Genomic DNA, 21,367 nt, shown 5'->3' with positions numbered 1-21,367 from the left:
TCAATCTAGGAAGGGACAACATTGTCATATAGGGAGCACCAATAATTCTAAAAAAAGGAAAAGGACTAATTTTCCCGTCAAAGGGGTTTCCTTGACTCATAAACTCAGGAAATGTTGCCATTGGTATCAACCTAAGATCTACTAAGTAGTATTTCTAGAGGAAGGATTTGTTTCCACTATCAATTAATTGATCTTAGAAATTTAACAAAAATAAATCAAAAAGGGGTAATCTAGCCAAAAATGTTGACCAAGTATCTGTGAACCGTAATATACACCTCAACTAAAGCCAAGGACTTAACGTACGACGATCAGTCTCCCTGAACGTTTTGTTCGGTGTATCACGTTTACAAGGCCACTGACTCGGTTACCTACGGCTATAGGATAGCGACCAAATGGGGTCTCCCAATATATACACGACGGTACAGGGAGAACAAGTACGTGTTAGCATTGTCTAATGTAGAACCATTCGATGAGAGATTCGCTATATAATTTTCATACTAAAGTGCCTCCAATATACCTGAAAGTACTAGAGAGTCCTCTATATACTTCCATAATAGGATGAGATTTGACCGCTGGGATACACTGCAGGAAGTTAACGATAGCTGCTATGTTTAAAGACACCAGAACACGTCTCTAGCCTTTACATATAGATATTTGCATTAAGTTCCAAATGCTCTTTAGGTTAATTGAGGTAAATTTTAACATTTATCTTCAATTATGTTTCAGTTTTAAGGCTCAAAACAATGTCACCTAAACCCCAATGATGCACCTATATAAGAAGAGGAAAACTTTTCATTTCAATGAAAGCTAGACTAATAAAGGGAATAAATTTCAATCAATAATGCATCAAACAAAATGCATCATTCAAAATTCCTTCCACTAAATTTCACTTTCGTCTTCCAAATGCAATGCCAAAATTAAAAAAGATTTTCACTTTTCACTATCTTAAATGCAACTTTTTTGAAAGAAAAATGGTTTTACTTTATAAAGATGTACTTATATGAATTATGTTTTCCTTTCCATTTTGAATGATTTGATGCACTTGATAGAATTTTTAGATTTCAATCAATGAAAAATGTGATCTATTTTCAATGATGAATCTCAAAAAAAATAACTTTTCAATGCAACTAATCTAATTCATTTTCACGAGAAGTAAATTTTGAAATACAAGATAAAACAAATGCAAAATGACGTTTTCAACGATTTCCATAGAAAACAACACTCGATCAATTAGAAAAACAGGCATCTCAACAACACCAACAAGAAACAAGTGATGACCAATTGACTAGAAAACCTAGAACTCAATCAGATTTCACTTCAAATCCAATGAGACAAATTTTGCAAATTAATCAAGACAATCAATAAAAAACTGACAAATCCAAGCATACAGGATAGGAAAAGTCCTTAGGGGCCAAGGCACACAGGATTCTAAGGAAAAAACCCTTAAAATTCACACATTCAAGGATCATCACTACCTTATATACCCAAACCCATGATGATTGGGTTATCATTGCTACTTTGCATAGCCAAACCCATGATGGTCGGTGTCATCAGCATTATTTTTTATAGAAAAAGTAGTGATGATTTAAGCGTGACCAAATAGTGAGTAATTTTTTTTCATCACAACTGTGAAGGTAAAAACCCCAATGCCATCGTGATTGTTAAGGCTAAACCCACGATGGGTGAGGAATATGGGAGAAAACAAAAAATATTCCAAGAAACAATAAAAACTTAGCACTCTAAGGCATCAATTAGTGATGGTATAAACCCAGAATGATGCACACAAGTCGAGAAATCGATTATGGGTCAAAGTAGTCAAAATATTAGATGAAGGAATGGATGGAAAAGGTTATAACTTTCCCAGCAAAGTCACCACTTTGTTCTCTAGGAAACCCTCTCTATGGATAGAGATGATCCCTCTAGCCTAATGAGTGGGACTAGCAACCAACGTGACAATCTACTAGACACTTTCCTAAGTTACAATTGAAATGAGAGATGAAGAAGATGGCCTACCTCATTTTAATTCTATCACGTCCTCCTTGGTTGAATAACTTGAATCACTTGTGTCATGGGCTTGGTCCTATTGCTCACAACGTTTAAACACCTGCACAAGAGATCAACACACAATAAGGAATGAAAATACAAATAGAATAATCAAAAGTAACCTACTTAATAGATCAAGGAGCATTAAGTTAAATGATACATAAGCATACACACTTATGGAAAATGAACTAGACATTGTATATTAATAAAATAAAGGAGGAAGCATACAACCAAGCCTTGATGTCAATATTCTCTCCTTGAATGAATATCCATGTCCAAGCTTAAGCTCTCCAATCACTCCTTATCCAAGCCAAATGAGTAGCATGTAGGCACAATCTCAGAATAAGGGGGCAAATAGCCAAACACCAACCATTTGGGAATGGGAAAAGATGAATATATAGGGAGGGAAAGGGAGTTAAGATCTCTCCAAAAATATGGGAAGGCCCTCATCTCAAGAAGGTAGCTCATAGGGATAAGACCAAAGGGCCAAGTTGAGAGAAATCAACCTCATCCACGCCAAACAACATCTAGCTCATCTTTCTGGAAGCCTCTATATCACAAAGATTCTTGTCCTTGATGCGAAAAATTACCTTTTAGGGATCATCATGGGTATCCAAGCCAAAAGCGTGCTGGCAAGCAAGGCTAGTGAAGTGTAGATAGCAACCAACATGCGTTACCAATGTTAGGGAAGCGATGATCCTCAAATTAGGGTTTTAGAGTGCTTTTCTTCAGGGGAATCTCAAGGCATCTTTCAATTAGTGTTTTAGGGAGGATCTCAGATACATATCATGATGAGTACATTGCATGATTGCTAGGTTTCAAGCACTTCAGGGTATGCACAGGGAAGTGCGGGAGGTGTGAAAACATACTTTTTAACACTAAGAGGCATACTTGTCTAGGGTGGTTGTAGCCGCTGCAACAATTGGCGACACACTGGTAGAACTCCAACTCTCTTAATGGACCTTGTTTCGTGAAAAGTGAGTCTAACATTCCCAAAGTATTGTTCGATTCTTTGATCATCATGGCTTCCACACTAGCTTGATTGAAAGATGTAGTCCCTACTATTCTCTTGATTTGTCAGCACACATTCCAAGACAAGTCAACTTAGTTGTTTTGATTGGGGATGAGGGGTATATTTGTTCACAAGTAATATGATAGTTAGAGTTTAAGTTTCATCTCTAGCGTTGCTTCGCTGCCAGTATGCCTGGACAATACGACGATGGAGTCACGCAGGAAAATAAGCATTGCTTCGCTGCCAACGAGATTGGTCAAATTTTACAAACTCCTATAATAAAAATTATACAAGAAATACCAACATGACTGATTGAAAGATGCATTTAGGAAGCTTAACTTTCTCTCATCATATTTCCTAAAATTTCGTGACCCAAGTAAAGGCATTTATGCTGATAAGTACATGACAAACACCTAGAAACTTAATAACGTAAGCAACAATGAAACGGATCTATGCAGTGAAATGCGAGATTAGCTCATAAGGCAAGAACGACAACTAAAGGGATATTTTCTTATGAATAAGTAATAGAAAAGTTGCCAAAAAAGGTAGGAATGTGTACAACGAAAGGAATCTATGACCAAAAACGAAAGGAATGGCGCAAATACCGGCGAGGGTGTCCCAAGAAATAAATGTACCGAAGAACAAACGTTGGGAAGAGGAAGCCTAGAAAAATCTATGGGGTGTAAAGTAATCATTTTATAATTAAAATCAATCCAATCACACTTATATATGTGAATAATATTTTTTCTAAAATCATTCTCATTATAATCATTCAAAATATGATTGAATCAATGAACAAAAATTCATAAATCTATAATTGTTCATAAATATATAACCACAATCTCATGATTAAATATGAAATTAAAGTAAACCCATTCTAATCATAAACAAATAAAACCATTGAAATCAGAAATCACAACAAATTTGGCAAGCTCTGGAAATTTTATATGGATTCCCTCATGCTTCTCACTCATCCATACAAGAGGCTTTTGCTTGGTCGAGCAGGCAAAAGGAATCGTGGAGGCCGATTTTTATCATTACCTTATGGTGCATATGGAGATGGAGGAACAACAAAATCTTTAAGGAAAGTAAGGAGCCTTTCATGGAAATCATCCATAGCATATCTTTTCTTTTTGATTCCTTACCTGAAAAGCCTCCTAAGGAAAAAAGATTAATTCCCATCATGGATGATCAATCTCATAATATGTTCCCGAAAGTGTTATTTGATGAAGCGGCACAAAACAACTCTTGCCGCTGTGGAATCCACATCATCATGGATGAAAATACTCAATTTCTTATTTCATGGAATGGAGGAAAAGGATCCAACTGCAAAGCGGAGGCGATGGCTCTCGCGGAGCTTCTCTCTTTCTATTTCTTCTTTAACATTCAGTCTGTCTCAATTTTTGGTGTTATAGCTCCAAATCTCACTCTTATGGTTTGTGATGCTGCACTTATGGCCTAGGGCAACCCCTCCTTCCAGACCTGGTCCAAAAATTTAAAAAACAGTGTTTTACTCCCTATACGCGACATTGCCCTGAGTTAAACGCGTGTACACGCGGGTCTGTTATACCCAACCCGCGTGTATCTATTAAAACACTTAAAAAATAATAAATTCCTCTTTTTCGGGCGGAGATCACGGGTTTTACCTGCTGGATCACCTGTTAGTGCCCGTGGCCCAACTGTTCCCAACCAACTCCTAACAAAAAAACTACTTTGGAGAGGGTATAAAAAGACATCAAAGGGAAGGCCAAGGGGAGAGAGAAAGGAGAGCAAGATTATTATGCTGAGATTTTCCCTTAGACCAGGTCTGAAGTCCTTGGTGCTTTCTGCACTTCCCCCATTTTGCATAGGAAACCCTTGTTTCCATGTGTATTGGTGATCATTCATCCTTGATATCATCATTGAGTAAGACTTGGAAGGAGCTCTTGTTGGAGGCTTGAGGCTGGAACGAATCCGGGAGGAAGCTTTGCGTGGAGCCTGCTGAAGGTGTTCAGGTGATATCTTTCCATTATATGTACTTTATTTGCCTTTATATATAAAGAAACACGTCTTTGTTCCCGAAACAATCTTTCTTTATGCTTATGAGATTCTTGTTTTGAATTCTTATGCAAGTGGTTACTTAAAGATTTTTATAACTAACTTTATAGCATAAAGATGGTTTATACATAAATATCTATACATGTACTGTTGTGTTCTTTGATTTGTTTGTCTTGCAGATCGAAGGAAGAAGAAGGGAACTCCAAGAAGGGTTTGGACCCTAAAGGCCTTCTCAAACGTAGGACCTTAGGTACGTACCCTAAACATTAGAATTTGCTTAAAAGTAAAAATGATGGCTGTGTGTGTGTGTTTCTTTGAATAAGCAATTTTCAGTCTGGTAGAGTCTTAGCCCAAAGGACCCTAGGGGTACTTTCCCTTCAACCAGAATTGGCGACTCCACTGGGGACAACACTCTTGTTGTTCCTAGTTTGGGTAGTCTTCAAGCCAATCAAGGCTCAGCCCCTCTGTTTGTTGGCTCTGACTGTCTGATCTTTTCTTGAACTCCAAGCTTTTCCAGTTTTTCAGTCTGTGTTTTTTTTATTTTTCTTGAAAGACTTCAGATACGCTCTTTTCCTGGATTACGGAAGCGTATATACGCAAGTTTCACTAAGTGAACCCGCGTATACGCAGGTTTCCTTAGTTACAGTCGCGTGTACACGCATTCTGCACTTAATTGCAGGCGCGTATATTACATAAATTTCAAGATTTATAAATTTTATTTTTGCTGAATGTTTGTCTGGTGGTTTGGGGCAGTGTCAAGCAGTTATTTCTCCAGTAACAGTTCTCTGTTTGACAGGGGGCATCTTGTTCTGAACTCTCTCTAGTCATAAGGAGTATTAGTCTTGTTTTCGTTGATTGCAAGCGTCATTGATTTTTGACACACAAGATTTCTGTTTAAGAATCTTGATTGCTCTGTTTCGGCAGAGTAGGAAGATTGGCTTCAATCTTTGTGTCCATTTTTGTTTTCATGACACTTTTGTTTGCTTAGCGAAATCATTTTTGTGACCATTTGCTCCTTCGTTTCGGGAAAGTTGTTTGTTACCATTTTCTTGAAACTTGTCTTTGGATCTTTTGGACTTTCATTGCTGCTTTTGATTGTCAAAAGCGATTTCAAACACATTTATTTTTGTTGAGTTTTCATCATTTGAAAGGTGTCGATTCACAAAAGTGTTTGGTTGCCCATGTATCAATCATTGGTGTCAGTATTTTTGAGAGCTTTCCTTTGAAAAAGACTTTTTGGTTTGATTGAAAGAAAATCTTTTGAAAGTTTTTGAGTTTCGCTTTCTTAAACTTGCTTCTCAGTTGATTTCCTTTTTTGCGAAGTGAAAGTGCTTTGTTTTTATCTTAGAACTTGTTTTTATTGTTTGGACGAAATGATTGGTAACACATCATCTTCTATCTAAGCATTTTAGTGGCAAGACAAAATTTGGTAAAGCAGCAACTTTCCTTCTTTGTTTTTAGAGTAGTCTTTGAATCTTGCATCCACATATAGTTCTTGCATTAGGGTAAGATTTGCATCTCTTTTTAGGCATATTTAGTTTTGTTAGTTTTTGTGAGTGTGGAGTCTGAAAAGAAAAAGAAAATTTGTTTATATTACAAGTACCTTCTGAACCTCATAGAAATTGCTCTTCATCGAAAACAAAAGTGCATGTGCATGTAGCTAAGTTTTATTAATTTCTTTTGCGTCCATAAAAACACCACAAGTTTCATCTCCATTACCTTGTGACTTAAAGAACAGCCTAATAAAATCAAGCGCTTAATTAAAATCCACTAGAACTTTTTGTTTTAGTTATTACACCAACAAGTCTAGGATTTTAGGGCCTTGGATTAGGCGAGTGGAGAGTTAACTCTCCAAGGCCACATAAAATGTCAAACATAAGAGTCTGATTAACGAGAGTAAATCCAATAGCGTTAGGAAGACCAGGAAAGCTCCGGATTTGGGAGTTAAGCACGAGGGTCTGTGAAGACAGGGAAGAGAGATACCCCCTCTCCTACTTGTCCGAACTTACCTCACGACTGTTCCGCCTGGCTTCTGCGACGAGTTGGTACCCATAGTTGCCTCTCCTAGGGATCTGCATAGGTGGCTGCGGAGGGGAATCCCGTGGCACCTGAGGTCGACGTTGTATCACTCTCGACAGTACTACTGGAGGGCACCCTTGCGAAGCTTGGGGGCTTGCACCGGCGCAGGCTGTTGTTAGGAGGTCAGCGTAACTTCCTCTGATACCTTCACTGATAGGACTGGGCCCTCATCATCCCAGACTTTCGGAAGGCCCTTTGATTCACTTTCTCGTATTTTGGTGTTCGGTCCTAATCACCCGGAGCGGAAATACTTGGAATTTGTTTGACTGGCTGTATCTTTAGGAACTTTATAGTGTGTGCTCTGTGCTCCTAGTCGGCTTAGATTTTAATTTTTGAGTCTTTAGTTAGATCATAACAAAAAATTCAAAGTGGTTGACCGGTCTCCAAGACGGTCTCGAAGACTTCGTGGTCTCTCGCCACCTAGTTTAGAGCCTTCTCCTAGAAGGCGCAAAGGGGATACTACCGGTAGGGCCCGTCCCACGCCGGTTGACGCATCGGGGATTGATCCTCCTCTCGGCGATATTAGCGGCCAAGCAAGGCCTGGCACTTCTGAGCAAGAGAGGGACACTCCAGTCCCTTCTCGAGTTCGCTTTCAAGCGGAGAATAACGTAGAGGTAGAAGAACTTTCAGAATCATTAGTGATTCCAAATTCTCCACTACCATCTAGTTATCCAGACGTATTGCAATACGTCGGGATTCCGTCACATAGACCAGCGAGTCCAGGTTACGCTACGCGCTTACCATTTATGATCACTACTGGAAGCATGGCTTCTACGAGTGCTGCGACTATGCAAACCCCAATATCGGTGCAAGGGGGAGGAACCATTTCCATCCCCTCCGCTTCCTTGTTCGGATCGTTTGCTAGCACATCTTTGGTGGGGTCTACCTCCATTCCGTCCACGAGTGGAAATGCCCAAACCAATGCTTTTAGTACTGGTTCCTTCCTTTTTGGCACCCAATCACAGGGTATTCCATCGGTCCCGTTCAGTGCCGCTACGTCCATGATGGGCGGATCGGCTTCATTCCAGGGTTTTCCTTTCGGAAGTGGTCATATACCACATTCCAACCCGACGGTAGGATCCATGCCTTTTTCTTCAATAGGACAAAGCAGCAATCCTTTCCAAGGTTGGAATAACCCTGGGGTTAGTACTGCAGGAACTGCAAATCCATTTATCGGCCAACAAGGAAGTAGGCCGTATTCCACGGTTAGCATATTTCAAAGCATTCCTCCCCTTGCTTCGGCTTGGAACCCATATCAGGGGTTATCAACTCCTTACCATTCTTTAGGAGGAAACTTTGCAGGCTATGGAGGTTATACGGCAAGAGTTGGTCAAACTCCGAATTTTGCTGGACCACAAGGCTTGCCTTTTGGTTCAGTCAGTTCTACTAGTCACTTCGGGCAGCCTGGTGCCTCCCAAATCCCAGGACAATCTTTTCAGAACTTTGGGAGTTCTGCCCAGTCTAGGTGGAATCCCCTAGGTCCTCCTAGGCTTCTATTTCTGGCAACGTTAAACTTGCCAGATCTCACTAAGCTAACGAACGACCCTATCAGATACAATCCGGCCTGGCCTCCGGTCCCAACCAAACTCCCTTCGGACATTCCAAAATTCGAAGGGAAGAGTGGTGATGATCCGGGCGATCATGTAACCACATTCCATTTGTGGTGCTCATCCAACTCCCTCATCGAGGATTCGATTAGGTTGAGACTCTTTCAGCGCACCTTGACTAGTAATGCGGCTAAATGGTATATAGAGTTGCCAGGGGGCAGCTTTACATCGTTCGCAGACTTAGCCAATATCTTCTTGAATCACTTCCAGTTGCCTGTCCGCTATGATGCCAGAACTGAACTTCTGGCTACCTTTCGTCAGGATAAGGCAACCCACATTTCTGATCACATTCAGGAATGGAGACGGAGAAAGAGGCTCATCAAAGCCGAAATCCCTCCGGAGTACCGTCTAGAGTGGTTTTTGAAGTCTTTGCAACCTGAGATCTCCAAGGATGTCTCCATGTCTGGGGTCTATTCTGAGGAGCAAGCCATTTTCAGGGCCCAGCAGTTAGAATTGATTTACTCTCAGTCTGGGATCCTCCAAAAGTACTTGCCAGATGCTCCTGGATCTAAGGTTGATTTAGCTAAGCCAAAGCCAGGTCCGCACGCGGATGGTATTGTGGGGTCAGTAGACTCGACTACAGTGAACTTGTTGAATCAATTGCAGCAGTTGTCATTACAAACTGCTCCTAACAACCAAGTCACGATGTCTAATCCTCAAGCCTCCCAAAATTCTTCCATTAACGCCGTCCAACACGATAACCCCAAAGGAAATCAAAATTCCAATGGGAAAAAGAAAGGACGTGGTAAGAAGAAGAACTCGGATGGGAAGCCCGATGCAAATAAATCCGGCAACAACGCTGGTGGTGGTAAAGGTGAGTCGAGAAAGAAAGTTAAGTTCCCTTGCAAGTTATGCAGTGGGGACCATCTAACTCATCTTTGCCCTAGAATTGAAGACGCTCAGCGCTTGTTAGGACAGCAAGGGACTTCTAGTTCGCAAGCTGTGTTAACTAACCCATTTCCCCAAGGGCAGCAACTTCTTGCTTGCGCGAACTCGAATCCTGGGACCTCCTCAGGGGGCAACCAGGAAGGGGAAAAAGCATCAAATGTTTTTATGATGGGTTCAAACGTTAACGTGACTACTCGGTCACGTGATTATGGTGAAGCCGAAACATCTAAGGATAAAACGGTTCTCGGAAGTAATGACCTTCATATTGAGCGACCTCTTGTTGAGACTATGCCTAAGATACCGAAAGGTTCTGCCAAACGCGCGACGATTAACCCTAATGCTAGGGCCGCCCAAAATTACTCCATTGTGGAGGATTTGGCTCAAAGCCCGTGTGCTATGTCCACTTTGGAAGTTCTCCAATCGTGTCCGTCTCAGAGAAGTGCTTTACTCTCCACCATTGGAGCAGTCGATCCATCTAACTCTTTAGTGCTCTCTTTTGACATGTCAAATGTCAAAAAGAGACTCCCTCATCATATGGCTTTTCAGATAAAGTCTACATACCGGAAAATCAATATTTTTCGCACCGTTATAGATGAAGGAGCTTCCACATGTGTCATGTCCATGTCATGTTGGAAGTCTATTGGTTCACCTTCGGCCGTTCCTTCACCAACCGTCTTAACTGCATTTGATGGCCATTCTCACAAGCCGCATGGGATTATCCCGACCTTTCCTATATGTGTTGGAGGGAAGGTCGTTAATATCGAAGTTGAAATCGTAGATGCTAACCTAGACTATAATCTCCTATTAGGAAGGAACTGGGTGTACGAGATGGAAGCCGTTGTATCGACTCTGTTTCATGTCATTTGCTTTCCTCATGAGGGGAAAATCGTTAAGGTTGATCAATTGGACTATTCTCCAATCGATCCTCAAGTAACCTCCGACTCTACTGTTCCTTTGGTGGATAACCCTCGCCCGCCGACTGAGAATTTAGGAGTAGGGATGTATTCCTCATTGATGGGTACGTTTGATCTTCCCTCTCCTTTTGCAAGAATCAATGCTATTTCATCATCCAAGGAATCTCCTCGAGAAGAGTTTTTTCGAACTCATTATTTTTCCGACCCTTGGACCTTGCCTTCACCTACCACCACATTAGTTGAAGGACAAGTGAATGGAATGGCATTTCCTATATCTGCAACTGAGCTTAGATATCAGTCTATCATAGACTCTGCAGATAACCATTCTACTCCTTTTTCCGAAGAGGAATTAGATGGTCATGTGGCCCCCGCTTGGAGCTTTGATTCTAACTCTGCCTTGGACTGCTTAGATTCGGTTCTACCTTCTGAAGAAGCAATCCTTGAAGTAATGATGGGTATAGATCGACCATGGGAAGACTTACACCATCGCTCATATTTTCTTCCTCCATTGCAGGAAGTAGAATCTAGATTCTCCGAGCTCGTTGGTAGTGATGTTTGTACGGTGTCGAACCCTTTGGCTCCAACACACACACGTGCCGAAGGTAATATGTCAGTAATTTCAAAGACGATACCTATAAACATCTCTAAGGATCCTAACATCATTGAGAATATCTTCATCGGAATTGAGTGTTCCCCTAAAGAAATTCAAATTTATACCGACCTATTCAAGGAATATCGCGATGTATTTGCTTGGTCTTATGAGGAAATGCCTGGCATAGATCCTTCTATCGTCCAACATGAGATCAAGACGTACGAAAACGCAAAACCGATTCGTCAAAGGCTTCGGCCGGTTAACCCTAGGAAAGCAGCGGCTATCAAAGCTGAGGTTGAGAAGCTGCTAAGGGCGGGTTTTATATACCCTGTTCCTCTTACGGATTGGGTTTCGAATCCAGTCCCTGTGGACAAAAAGCAAGGAACAATCCGCGTATGCATCGATTTTGGGGACTTAAACAAGGCTTGTCCAAAAGACAATTACCCCACGCCATTCATTGATCAGATTATCGACGAGTGTGCGGGTAATGAGATTTTCTCCTTTATGGATGGTTTCTCAGGTTATAATCAAATCTCTATTCGTCCTGAGGATCAGCATAAGATTGCCTTCATATGTCCCTGGGGTACCTTTACATATCGAAAGATGCCCTTTGGTCTTAAAAACGCTGGAGCCACGTTTCAGCGGGCCATGTCCTATGCTTTCCACGACATCAAACATGTCATCGAAGCATACTTAGATGATCTCGTTGCTCGTTCTCGAAAGAGAACAGATCACCCTAGTCATCTTCGATTAGTCTTTGAGCGATGTCGTTTCTATAAAATCCGGTTGAATCCCAATAAGTGCGTTTTCGCGGTTACATCCGGTCGGTTGTTAGGGTTTATAGTGTCCAATGAAGGGATTCGGGTTGATCCCTTCAAGGTTGAGGCAATAGTTCAGTTGCCTCCCCCGTCCTCAATCCGTCAACTTCAAAGTCTTCAAGGGAAGGCCAATTTCTTGAGACGGTTTATAGCAAACTACGCCGAGATCACTAAAGGGTTCATGCGTTTGCTACGGAAAGGAGTTCCATTTGTGTGGGACGACTTTGCGTAGCGGTCGTTTGATGCTTTGAAAAAGGCATTAGTCTCTGCCCCGCTTTTGAGTCCACCGGATTATGGTAGAGACTTCCTTTTATATCTCGCTGCAGCAGAATCTACCATTGGTATGGTTCTAGTTCAGGAAGACGATGCTGTTGTCGAGCACGTGATTTATTATTTGAGCCGAGGCTTAATAGGCCCTGAACTCCGCTATTCTCCGGTTGAGAAGTTGGCCTTGGCAGCTATCCATGCTATCCAGAGGCTCCGTCATTATATTTTGCTACGCAAAACTTTTGTCCTAGCGGCGGTCAATCCATTCCAATTTGTCCTCAGTAGGCGAGTGATTGGGGGCAAATATAATAGATGGATAGTCATTTTACAAGAATTCGACCTCGAGTTCTTGTCCGCCAAGTCTAAGAAATCTATGGTCTTCGCGGAGCTAATTTCTGAGCTTCCTTGTGGAGAGGATATTGTTTATGAGGAAAGTTTACTCGACGAACATATATTCCTCATCTCTTCACAATACCCTTGGTATGGTGATATCATTGTTTATCTCCAGACTTCGAAGTTTCCCTCTACTTTCTCCAAGGATGAACGTCGCAAGTTACGTCACCTGGCTAAAAACTATGTTATCATTGGTGACACATTATATCGTCGAGGGGTTGATTCAATTCTTTGACGTTGTTTAACCTTAGAGGAAGCAGAGTCTGTGCTTAATGATTGCCACAGTGGAGCTTGTGGTGGTCATCTATCCGGGCTTGCTACAGCCCAGCGCATCTTACGTGCCGGCTAATTTTGGCCTTCACTCTTTAAAGACTGTGTGGAAGTGGTCAAATGCTGTCACCCGTGTCAAATTTTTACTCGCAAGATGTGCACGCATCCAGCTCCCCTTTTTCCCGTTGTCACCGTTGGTCCCTTCACTAAGTGGGGTATTGATTTTACGACTTGTAATCCGCCTTCAGCGGCAAATCACAAGTACATTATCGTGGCTGTAGACTACTTCACGAAGTGGGTTGAGGCCATGCCTACTTATAAGAATGAAAGTGACACGGCAGCTTTGTTTCTTTTCAATCAAGTTATCTCAAGATTCGGTATCCCAAGAGAGATTGTCACTGACCATGGCAGTCATTTCCAAAATCAGCTAATGTCCGAATTGGCTTTTAAATTAGGTTTCCGTCAGGAGCATTCGTCTCCTTACTATCCTTAGGCCAATGGACAGGTCGAGGCGGTCAATAAAACTCTTAAGACGATACTCCAACGGACAATCGATAAAAATCGGTCCAATTGGCACATTATGTTGTATCCGGCTCTTTGGGCATACCGAACCTCCGTCAAAACGGCTACTGGTTTTACTCCTTTTCAGTTAGTTTACGGGATGGAATCTATCTTTCCGGTCAAATGTGAAATTCCATCTCTGAAACTGGCTATCGAGCTTCTTCCTGAGACTTCGAGTCTCGAGGAGCGCCTAGTTCACCTGGAACATCTCGATGAGCAGCGTCGAGATGCCGCCACGATGAATGAGGCCCATAAGAAAAGGGTCAAAACTCAGTATGATAAGTCTGTCCGTCCTTGTGTCTTTTCTGAAGGTGACCTTGTCTTGGTCTATGACCAAGATAAGGACGCCTTGGGGGCAGGCAAATTCAAGCCTATGTGGTACGGTCCTTTCATTATCAAACGAGTCTTAGAAAAAGGATTGTATGAGTTAATTGATTTCGAAGGAAACAAGCTGGCGGAGCCCCGAAATGGGCTCTATTTAAAGAAGTATTTTGCTTAGTTTACCAGGCAATGACTTCTTTGTATTTTATGTGTATTTGTACATATATTATCGAGCGTTTTCTGATATCAGCACTTTTTGGTCTGCCTTGGCAGGTGCTGATGGATGATTTGGTTTATTTTGGATTCGCCGATGGTGCTAGTCGGCACACTCGGAATCTTGCGTCCGCAGCTTGGGTACTTTATTACCCAACTGGTCAGTTGATGATATCGAGAGGCGTGTGTATCGGTCCTGCTTCGAACAATATGGCCGAGTATACAGCTGTTATCAATTTATTATCCGAGGCAATCTCTTATGGGATCGACTCGTTGGTAGTATATCTTGATTCTCAATTGATAGTGTCTCAGTTAAATAACATTTATCGGGTTAGGGATCCATTATTATATCGCCAATATTTAAGGGTGAGGTTGTTGCAAAGATCATTATTTGCACATTCCAAGATCTCAAAATTGGTTAGCTGATTCTATCGCTAATCAAGCATTAGACTGGCATATCAATCATTCATCATCATAAAATCATGCATCAAAAAGTCAAACTGTATATATATATATATCGCAAAGCGTCTCGAGTGTACATATGTGTGTCCAAAAATATACAAAATTGGGACTCAAATGCCCATAATCATGTCAGGCATATCTAATGCCTCGGCTCTGGATGAGCAGCTAAATAAGTAACTATAGCATTGGCCACGCGCCGAAAGACGCGAACCCAGTCACGTGGCATCCCAACCACATGACGCTGCATATCTAGAGGAAGGTCCTCTATCTCGGCCATTGGTACTTGGCAGCTCAGTCTCGCCAAGTGTCGCTGGACGTTGTTGAGGGTCCTTTCCGCATCCGCAGCCGCCTCTTCGGCTCCTCGGCCACGCCGTCCATGCCGCGGGAATCCATCTGGTTGCACAGGCCCAATGTCTGGAACATGATCATCATATTAGTCATTTGAATCTCATCAAAAAATATTTTTCAAAATTTATCATTATATTTGAAAAATCCAAAAAAATCATAAAATCATAAAAATCAAAAATCTTACCAATCTCGCCCCATGCTGCATCCGGTGGTAACACTAGATCAGGATCTCCTCGGAAATCCAGCCCAGCATAGGGGTAGTCATCTATGGCGATGATCTGTTGCTCCCACCAAGCAAAAAAGTCATCGTCGAATGCATTCCTAGGCACTTCCCCACCCCCCAGACGTTTCATCAAGTCAGCCCACCGGCCCATGCGTGGATCACGTGGACTACTGATGGGAACTTCTACCCTGGGGCGGAGTGCGGGAACCTTCTCGAAGAAGAAAGTGCATAAAATGGTTCCGTACCCAAAGTTCTTGGTCTGTCCCCTCTTGATAGAAGCAAGCTGTTCCTTCATGTTGGCAAGTAGAGGAGTACACCAGTCAAACACTGTGGTGAGATAGTCCACTGCTACGCTCATGTTGACCCGTGATGCCTGATGTAGTGAGGATGATCCGTTCACTCGAGCTATGGTGAACAAGATTATCCGCAGTGACAAACTCTCCACATGTGGGATAGAGATCTGGCTCCCGACCTTCCGATGACCTGGGCAGTAAATTTGAACATAGTCGTCTACACTGAGACTATTCCGGGTCCTGCCCCGGGAGTTTACTACCTCTCCCCTTCGGGAAAGGCCCGTGATGAAATATATATCTTCCACTTCTACCCTGAGTGGCATCTGATCAATCGCAAAAGCTTCCTCCTCGACATCCCAATAATCAATGAGTCTCTCGAGCAGACGCACGTTTGCTTTCATATTTGGCAACTTGAAGAATTTTAACAATCCGCATCCCCGTAGGGCGTCTAATGCCTCATCATTGTTCATAACTTCATTATCTACGGCTGAGTGCTCTCTCTCACGCCATGTGACAGTCATTCTGGAAGAAAAAAATCATTTTCATCTGTTAGTTTTTTGTATAAAATTAGTTTGCTGCGCACACGCGGGTTCACTTGTACACAGTCGCGTGTAGGGCTGTCGTATACGTGAGTTCTATACAGCCAACCCGCGTGTACGCCGCAGAGCGATTTTTTGCAAAAATCTAACGGTGAAACATTAATTAAACTTCCTAAAAACTATCACAATTAATTGCAAGACAAGTTTAGTGCTTACCTGGAAGTTTTCGGCAAGTTTGAACGGTTGAATAAGTCACGGGGAAGTTTGCTCCTTTTGCTCCACAATTTGTGCTCTCCAAGTCAAACGGTGAAAATGGTAAGTCCAAAATTTCTTTTTATAAGTTTTGAAAATGCAAATTTTTTCAAAATTTTATTTTGTTTGGTTTCATGTCACTTTTAACTTGGGAGCTTGGAATGTCGAGATTGGGTTGTTTTTCAGAACATTTTGGACATTTTTCGACGGTTCGAGATGGTTCCATGACTGCTGACCCGTCATGGCAGGTATCGTGTTCTCACTGGCATATAGGTTAGGGACACCATTTTTCCGTTGCATTATGCATACTAGCCTCCATTTGACCGATACATCTGCCGTAGGGTCAACCCCATCATGTTATGGTTCGTAAGCCATTTTCACTCGCCGATTCTTTAAATCATGACATGATGGTAGAGCCATCCTTTTACATGGGCATCCTAGTTAGCACCTCACTGACATTTGTTGCCCATGCTGCTTCGTTTTGAGTAGGCTCGGGAGTCCTCTGTAGTCCCGCCATGACTTATGCGTTGAAGACTCATTCCTCTTTGCTTCTTCGCTTCGTTCTGGCCTTATACCCTAGAGGCTCCTATGTGTGTTGAGTTGTACTTCTGCATTGCATGTTGACCATTTGCACCTTTTGGCCTATAGCCGGCTTCACTTGGACTCGTGTTTAAGCCAACTTTTGACCATGACGTCTGCAAAATCAACCTTGCATACCCTTGACTTCTGCAGCTTGACATACCCAAATCCGTGGAAGGAACTTACCTCTGAGTGTCACTGACCAGTTTTTCACCTCCCTGCATTGAGCATAGGAACGTTCCTTTCCCAGGAACTAGATCATCTGTTTCACCGACGCTCGTTCTTTCCACTGTACCATAGCATTCTTTTATTCTTTTTCCGGCTTATCAGAAAAAGACAAAAAAATTAAATATTCCAAAAAGAGCGGGAACAGGGACATTATTTCCATTTATTGTTGGCAGCTAGAGTCAGTCGTGTCGCCCTTGAACAAAGCACTCAAAACAAAGTCTCCTCCGCATGGGTGGGATTTAGTTTGACTTAGGTATGCCATAACCTTGTTATCGAGTCAGTTCTCCCCCGATTGGTTATCTCTTCCAATCATATGGAGGGTTCGTTCGTGCCTCCTGCATGACGAACTTATACAGATTCATCATATGCTGCCACATAGTCACATTGAGTCGTGCTTTTGTTCAAGGGAAGTTAGCCTGAGTCGGCCTTTCTGCGGTGTCTCTTGACTCATTTTCCAGTCGGCCATCCCTGGTTGTCAGTGTCATGTCTATCATCACATCAGTTATATTGGTCCTTTACTCGTGCCGGTTTGAGAAGGTCCCCATTGACTTCTTGCTGGCGGGTCTTGTCCTTATCGACGACGACACCTTGCTCTGAGGACAGGCCTAGAGCCGCACCCTGGCCCTATTTTCATTATTGATAGGTCACCTTGTGCTCAGCATCGATCAGTATCATGGGTCTTTGACTGAGTGGTTTCCCTTGTGTTCGACATCAGCATACATTATCACACATTGGGATTCGTGCAGTACCTTGGTTTCCATTTGACCCTATTGGTGGATACCTCGCCTCTGTGTCGGCTTTCATTATTGGTTGGTTCAGAGGGTTTCTGCCGTGCGCTAGCCACATCTTGTGTACGCCGGAAACGTACTTCGGTTGGGTTACTACATCTTTTTTCGTCCGATTCCTTCCACATTATTGGCCTACGGGTTACACTCGCGCTAGATTGATGGAGGATGCCTTAATGCCTTCCTTCTAGCGGATCTTTCCCTATCGACTTCGACTCATTGCTCTGGGGCAAAGATCTAGAGTCCATTTGGCAGTACCTTGGGGTTTGCAGTCATTAGTGGCAGATTCCTCGCTATCGATAGTGGGAAACCATCATTGTCTCCTGATTGATAGATTCTTACAGGTGTTCGACTTCAGCTCATCTATTCACACTTGTTAGATTGTACTGGGTACCTTGACGCTCATTATCATTATCGGTGAGTAGTCTCGCGTTTGTTAACGGTATACATCAATGACCGGTAATCAAACGATTTCTCACATGGTCGACTTCAGATCATTTATTCCCATGGTGTAGAAATGTACCACGGCGGTCGGTGAAGACCTCAGGTTGTATCAGCATTCATTGGTTCACTTGATAGTTGCTCCTATTGCTGCTAGTTGATACCACTCCACCTTATATGTTGCAGTCAGTCATGGCGACATTCTATATGTTGGCACCTGAGTTTGCAGTGTAGTACCATCCTATTCCATCATGTTCAGTTGGTACCTTTTTTGGATCAGTCTTTGATATCAGTGATCCGTTGCATCTTTCAGCATCATTGACAGTCTTATATGTGATATTCAGACATGTACTTACTCATTATGATTAGACGATCCATTATGTATTTTCCAGTCATTTATACTTGTATACTTAGTGGATTCGCTTGTACTTGATATATGGACATGCTTTACTTTTCCTGAGCATGGGTATGCCCGCCTCAGACAGTGTTTCTTTCTGATCTCCTTTCGGTGGCTTGGCAGGCTGAATTCTGGTGATGTCCTCCTCGGTTTTTCGGCAGAGTTCCTTTCCTTGTACTTACTTAATATATTTCGGCCATCATGTTCCCCTTCTGACCTCATACATTAGGGGGCATCTGTTATAGCTCCAAATCTCACTCTTATGGTTTGTGATGCTGCACTTATGGCCTAGGGCAACCCCTCCTTCCAGACCTGGTCCAAAAATTTAAAAAACAGTGTTTTACTCCCTATACGCGACATTGCCCTGAGTTAAACGCGTGTACACGCGGGTCTGTTATACCCAACCCGCGTGTATCTATTAAAACACTTAAAAAATAATAAATTCCTCTTTTTCGGGCGGAGATCGCGGGTTTTACCTGCTGGATCACCTGTTAGTGCCCGTGGCCCAACTGTTCCCAACCAACTCCTAACTAAAAAACTACTTTGGAGAGGGTATAAAAAGACATCAAAGGGAAGGCCAAGGGGAGAGAGAAAGGAGAGCAAGATTATTATGCTGAGATTTTCCCTTAGACCAGGTCTGAAGTCCTTGGTGCTTTCTGCACTTCCCCCATTTTGCATAGGAAACCCTTGTTTCCATGTGTATTGGTGATCATTCATCCTTGATATCATCATTGAGTAAGACTTGGAAGGAGCTCTTGTTGGAGGCTTGAGGCTGGAACGAATCCGGGAGGAAGCTTTGCTTGGAGCCTGCTAAAGGTGTTCAGGTGATATCTTTCCGTTATATGTACTTTATTTGCCTTCATATATAAAGAAACACGTCTTTGTTCCCGAAACAATCTTTCTTTATGCTTATGAGATTCTTGTTTTGAATTCTTATGCAAGTGGTTACTTAAAGATTTTTATAACTAACTTTATAGCATAAAGATGGTTTATACATAAATATCTGTACATGTACTGTTGTGTTCTTTGATTTGTTTGTCTTGCAGATCGAAGGAAGAAGAAGGGAACTCCAAGAAGGGTTTGGACCCTAAAGGCCTTCTCGAACGTAGGACCTTAGGTACGTACGCTAAACATTAGAATTTGCTTAAAAGTAAAAATGATGGCTGTGTGTGTGTGTTTCTTTGAAAAAGCAATTTTCAGTCTGGTAGAGTCTTAGCCCAAAGTAATGGTTGATTTTCTTCTGGGAAAAATCCATATTAGCAATCCTCACCTTGCAGGCTGGATGAACAGGTTTGTTTTCCTATGCGAAAGGATGGAAGGATGTTCCATTCAGCACATTTACAGGGCTCAGAACAAGAAGGCAGACAGTTTATCAAAGGAAGGTCTGTTTACAGCTCCAGGTATATGGCACATGAAGGTAATTTCAGACAAGCAAGTGTTCTCTATCACAAAATTTTATTTACCTGATGCATAATATCATCTTGCTGGTATCAGGTAGGTTTTGTCAATTTTGTTCTTGGCTGTCCTCATTATGTTTTTGTCAATCACTTTTTTGGAATTGTGTTGTATCCTCCACGGAGGGTCTTAGTTCTCCAAATGTTTGTACTTGCAAAATATCGTCTTTGAGGCCTTTTTTCAGAGAATGGCTGTCTTTTTCGGATGATCATCAGATCTATGTTGCGTGGGGATTTCTATCCTCTTTCTCAAGTTTCTTCTGCAACAGATTATTAGTCTGTTTCCAGCTCATATGATGTTTCTATCTGGCAATGTATTCTAATCATTATATTCCTTATATAATATAATCGTGCTTTTTCATTCCTGAAAAAAATAAAAGGTGTAAATATAAAATTCAAATAAATCCACAGATGAAAGGATGAGAGAATCTCCTGCTTTCACAGATGAAAGGATCAGACAATCTCCTACTTTCATCATTAAATGTAACATTGAAAATGAACAGTGGACTTGCTAAAATAAAAAGTTTTGAAAAAGGTATTACGTGTATGATACATGATACACTCATAATATTTCACATGAAAATGAAAGTTAGGAGCTCGGAAACGTGGAAGAAATGGGCCATCCAATTGATATGAAATAGAAATAATAAAGGTAAAACTGTTTAGTAAGACGTTGCAAAAGGATGGTAAAGTAGCAATATTATTAAATATTATTTTAGTGATATAAATTAAATGATTGGTAAATATTTATATTTTCTGACTTATTAAATAGTGGGTAAATTTTCATCTATATTAATTTATAATAAGTATCAAAATACTTATTTTATCATATATTTTAAGTTAATTTAAAAAACATAAAAATAGATTAAATTATATTATTTATTTATTTATTATTAATAATAAAATAACAAGATTATTAATCATAGAGATTTACTCATTTTCTCATGGAAATTTTTAATTTATAAATAAGATATGTTACAATACTATAGCTAATCAATACTAATGCCAAAAGAAACATAGCGCATTTCACATCGTACTTGTTGATATAACATTTTTCTAATTAATGAATTTATTGAAGAGGATAAAAAAACATAACTGCTTTAGAAATAAATATTTGTCTTTGCTTTGAGCATATTACTAAGAATATTCTAAAATATTCTATAGAGATTAAATGCCTACCATCTGTTTTGAAATAGGGTTTCATAAATTTAATATAACTATAAATAATTATCACATGGATGGAAGGGATTTAAATTACATAGAATATCTTGTAATATTAAGGTTAATATTTATTTTCAAAGTAGTTATTCATTTTTTTATTTTTTTTTACTTAAATTGATTAATTAAAAAA

This window comes from Pinus tabuliformis, chromosome X (genome assembly GCF_031772625.1).
Source record: "Pinus tabuliformis cultivar Carrire ecotype Pingquan chromosome X, CPIR1, whole genome shotgun sequence".
NCBI lineage: Eukaryota > Viridiplantae > Streptophyta > Pinopsida > Pinales > Pinaceae > Pinus > Pinus tabuliformis.
Note: the sequence above shows the minus strand (reverse complement) of the source record.